Here is a 5,523-nt window from a genome sequence, read left to right on the forward strand (position 1 = left end):
ATAAACTGATATTTATTGTGCTCATTTTTTGAATATAGAGCTACATAATATAAAGCACACTGATAAATAACTACTTCCATGTCCAAATCAAATGTATCCTTTTAATTACAAATGATAGTGAAATAGCTATACCTTTTTTGTACAGGTTTTAAACAAATTTCAATTTAAATTCCAAAACTTTAAAATTTGTTTACTTATTGAGTTCATTATTTATTCTCTGTTCACAAATCTGTTATATATTTGTGTACAAAAGGACCGAGATTAGTTTAATTTTATAGACCCCAAATTTAATTTATTTGAAAAGATTTTGAGGGAAGAATATTTGCATATCACACTATAAAAATAAACATCTTATAGGTTTCAATTTAACTGGAAGAATGAGAAGTAAACACTGGCTGAATGTTACACTTGTGTTGCTAGGTGACCAGTCATTTTGTGATGTCACAGCTACTCAGGTAGGGAACCTCTGTGATGGCCTAGCAGTTTATGTGTGCAGGCCTGCCAAAGCAGCATTTGAAACTGCAGTGCGCAAAATCAGGCAGATTAGAAAAGGAGCTGCAGAAAATGTTATTTGAGATGGCACATATTTCTTCAGACATTCAAGATGTCTCTCCTAAAGATGGACCAACTGGTTCAGGAAAGTCCAGTAGATCTCTATTGTGTGATCAAACATTCTCTGGGGACTTGGATTTGAGGTCTATGATTGAAGAAAATGCTTTTCAGGCTTTGTGTGAAGAATCCTTGATAAAAAGACCATGTTACACACATTGTGTCTCTGAACCAGATGAAGATAAAGATTTTTGTTCTCTGACATTTCCAAGAAAACTCTGGAAAATGGTTGGGAGTGACCAATTTCAATCTATCTGGTGGGATGATAATGGAACTTCCATAGTGATCGATGAAGATCTCTTTAAGAAGGAACTTTTGGAAAGAAAGGCCCCTTTCAGAATATTTGAAACTGGAAGTATGAAAAGTTTAGTTAGACAGCTTAACCTATATGGGTTTAGTAAAGTGCGGCAGAATTTTCAAAGATCTGCTTCTCTAGCTGACTTTCTGGCAGAAGAAAAAGAAGTCTCTGTTTTAAGAAAGGTATTCAGAAATTTTAGTCACCACTTCATAATTTATATATAAAATTTTATTTTGTACATCAATCTATGATAATATAAATGTAAAGCTAGATTTTGAAAATTGTATAAAAATACTAAGGCTAAAATAATTTATTTTTTCTAAAAAATGAGGACAGTTTGTTAAGTATTCAAGATTATGAGAAACTTTGCTAGCAACTATCAATCTTATCACAAATCTAAATAAAGGTATTAAAGCTGCTTTTAACAAGGGGCAGTCATTGTTACTGCAAATGCTAACGTTTTCATTTTGATGAATATACTTTTTAAATGTGTATTTTCCAAAGAAGGAATTTCAAAAAATAGTCAGCAATGTTCATATTTTGATGATATTATCTTTGTATAGTAAGCATGAAATCTGAGGTTTTATAGCTTAGTCTTATTGTAGTCTTGTATTTTGGTTAAATTAATACTAAAATCTTTCCCCTCTGTTTGTAGCTGCAGTTCTATCATAATCCAAATTTTAAACGAGGCTCTCCCCAGCTTTTAGTGAGAATAAAAAGAAGAGTTGGGATTAAAAATGATTCCCTGGTATCTTCATTGGCTCAAGATTTCAACAAGAAGCACTTTGAGGGAGTAATGTGGATAATCATAATTCTGGTTTTGTGGCTGACACTAGAGGAGAAAGTGTATTTTTACCTTCTGCAAATTTAAACATGCCACTAAAAAGAAAGCCCTCTACTAGCCACATAATTAGTGATACAATTACCCCAATGAGAGGTGATATTTCTACTGCACCATCAATGTCATTTAGACCACCAAAACAAATTGCAGTGGATCAATGTGCTATTTTAAATCAGTTGACCACTTTCCACGTGCACTCACAAAGCAGCTACACTGAAGCAAATGGCCGTGTTGTGAATTTCATTACAACTACAACTTCTACTTCTCAGTACAGCACATTATCTCCCATACAGAGCAATTTTCTTGGGCTGATGGTGGATCCTTCTACTTTTCCGAATACATATCACAACATATCGGCCAATGAAGGTCCTTTTTCTAAATTTCAAGCAGAGAGCACCCCACTGTTTCCAGTGCCAGTGATAGCTGATGCATCAGCTATCTCTCTTTCATGGTCAACTCATCAGCCAACTGCAGGATATGAACGTCATCCTAATTACAACTGTTCTACCAGAGACTACCAGATTATACAGGATAACAAAGATTAAATTGATGTTTGCAAATGTCAACAAATATCTACTATTTTCTTATTTGAACAATAAACATACATGTGTACCTGTATTTTCCTTATATTTTTAAAATATTTTTAAGAGTAAAATGGGAGAGTACGTTACCATTTAAAGAAAAAAAGAAATATTTTATTGATATGATCATTTGATGGAAAAATAAGGGAGTAAATTTGAATAATTTCTTGTAAGGAAGAAGAAAAAAAGGAAGAATTTGGGAAAAGACTAAAACATCTGGAGATGTAAAAGTACTAAGTGGCTTCTGGTTCATTCTGGAAAGTATTAATTGTGTTAAGTTAGGATAGGTTGGAACAGGAGGTAAATGCAGGAACTGGCCCAGGGATCATGGTCTCTAATATGTTGTCCCAGGAATCATAAAGGTCACATGATGTATTCTCAGATGACACATTCACTGTGTGGCAGAATTTAAGAAGTATTTTTACCTATGGTCTTCTTTGTGCTGTTCTCAAAGCATTCCAATTGGTGCTTTCATTTTCTCCCCTCAAGGTTCTACACTATATTTTCTGGTGAATATTTTATGTTGCTTTTATGTTGCAGCCAAAGGCAAGCTTGCATCATCAGGGTGGCACTTAATGCCTTTCCAACTCTAAGCCCACAAACTCAACATAGTTTAGTCATTTCCTTATAGATCTGGCATCTGACTACCTTGGCATATCTTTACATTTCACTGTATCTGGAGATACATCCAGGCAAATGCTTGTCAACCATGTTAACTCCAAACTCACATCTTTTGCTCCAACTCATCCTTGGTCTTTGTATGTCCTCCTTTTACCTACTTAGACTTTCCCAGTCTCAGCACAAAAACCACCTCCTCCAGATGTTTTCTGTCTATCCCCCTTTCCTTCTATAACTTGGGTACCAGCACAGTAATACAGCACATGCCACAGGATGCATTTTACTATTTAGTTAATGAAAAATACATGTTGACTTTAAACAAAATCTAGTTTCTGAAACAACAAAACTCTCATGGTTTTCAAACTATTTCATTATGGTCTTTACTCTTCACCACAAACTAGCTCTTTTCATAGCCCTAGGACTAGTCACTCAAGACAGTAAATGGTGGTATATACAGGAGACAAAGTATTATTTTCTTCTTAATTCATGCCTCCAGAGGCCTAAAGCTTTCCATTCTCATTTGCTGGATATTTTCCTGTCTTTTCCTCACCCACCAACCCCAAAATAACTGATTCTCATCCTCATGCCAATAAATATATTGACTTCCAACTAATTTAGTTCTTAGAATCAGAGCTTTGTCCAGAAGGAGAGTGCCATCACAAATATTTAAAGTATGCTTATACACCCCACATAACTTGAGCCCCTTCTAACCTTCACACAGGTTGTATTTAAGAGGTAGTAGCGCCTTTCTTGGGGTGGTCTTATTCAGTAACCAAGTTGCAATCTAAATTGTGTGGACTAGAAGGAGTTCAGGCTAGTAGAATTAAAAATTTGTCCAAATGAACGAATACCAAAATTCTGCAGATATTAAGATATATAAAATATTCATGGAAGACGTTGACAATTTCCCATTAATTTAAAATAAAAAGTGAAGAATTTTCAGAATGTGAAATTCCCTGAATTGCTGGAAAAATTGTAGGCAAGTTCAGGGAGCCTAAGGCTTCTGCTCACAATCATGCAGCCAGTGTCAGATAATAAGAATGGAATGGCAAATTGAGTCTGTATTCTTCCCACTAAATGCTACAAATCTGTCTACCACTGTGTGTGTGTGTGAAGATAGATTGTTAAGCAGTAACTAAGTTTGTCTTAGTTGAGTCATCAGTGAATTATTCTTCTGCATCTGGCAGGATCTCTGTGAATTAAGAGTTTCATTGAGCCACCAGATTTTCTTCAGATCAGGGAGAGGTAGATTTTATTTCTCCCAGTATACTAGTTGTTACCTGTTCACTGAATCCCGTGTTGATGCTAGGTCCAAGCCACTGAATCCTTGAATTGGACTGATGCATATACATTCTCCAGTCCTCAGAGCCCAGCACAGGACTGTGTCTCCTTTTTAATTTAAGCTTATATATAAGATTTCCTTTCCTTTAAACGCTCATTTTTGACCCAACATATTTTGGCTTTGAACACCCCTTGAGTAATTTATAGACACTGAACCACTGACTTATTCCCGTTCACAAAGAAATTGCAATAACCTTTCTTTCCTTGGACTACCTGGAGTAGAGTGAGCATGGTCATCATTTTGAAAGCAGTCCTCAGTCCTAATAATGCAGAACCTTTACACTTCTTTGCCCAGCACTTGAGCAAGAATGTTTGTTGTGGATCTCAGGGATTATCCTCACATCCCCTAATGCAACCATGAGAAAACACCACATTGTTATCCAAAATAAATTCTTTGTCATTATTGCATTCCCATTGCCAAACAATTAAGAAGTGTAGGAGTTCTGAGATTTTACCATGCTGAGATTTTTAGCAACCGAGCACGTTCCTTTCTTTTACATGCTGTCGGGGAGATGAGAACCTTGGTCAGAGACAGAGAACTTTATCACTCATAGGAAAAGCAGCCAGGGTTAACTTTTGTATCCATTCCGTATTCTCAGATGAATACACAGAGTGAAATTTTGATGCCTACAGAAGCAGTGGGCTGTTATAATGAAGATATTTTAAGACATGGGAAAACACTAATTTTATTAGTATCTTTATGTATTATTTATTAGAATCACTTATTTATTGTTATTTTTACCTCGGATAAATACATCATGACTCAAGGTAACGCTGCAAAAAACAATCATGAGAAATGGCATGGAAAAAATGATCATTGCTTTTCCATTTTTCCTTCCAATTTTATTGAGATATAATTGGCATAAAACATTGTGTAAGTTTAGGTGCACAGGAAATTGATTTGATTTTTATGTATCATGAAATAAATATCATAGCAATTTTAGGGAGAATTCATTATCTCATTTAGATACAATATTTAAGATATACAATTTGGTTTTCGGTTGTGATGAGAAATTCTAAGGTCTACTCCCTTAACAACATTAAGATATAACATAAAGCATTATTAATTGTATTTATCATGTTAATATGTGGCCTCTCTAGAACACGATTATTTTATGGTTGGATGCTTGTACCTTTTGAGTGCATTAATCTAATTCTCCTTTCTCAAACCCTGCCTCCGTTAACTACAAATCTCATTTTTTTCTATAATTATGTTTGTTTGTTTTTGAAGTGTA

At 34.9% G+C, this 5,523-nt stretch overlaps 1 pseudogene; it reads left to right on the forward strand.

Moving 5' to 3' along the window:
- Positions 1–576: 576 nt before the first annotated feature.
- On the forward strand, positions 577–2,293 carry LOC102518354 (annotated as a pseudogene).
- Positions 2,294–5,523: the final 3,230 nt, after the last annotated feature.

Source organism: Camelus ferus, chromosome 26 (assembly GCF_009834535.1).
Source record: "Camelus ferus isolate YT-003-E chromosome 26, BCGSAC_Cfer_1.0, whole genome shotgun sequence".
NCBI lineage: Eukaryota > Metazoa > Chordata > Mammalia > Artiodactyla > Camelidae > Camelus > Camelus ferus.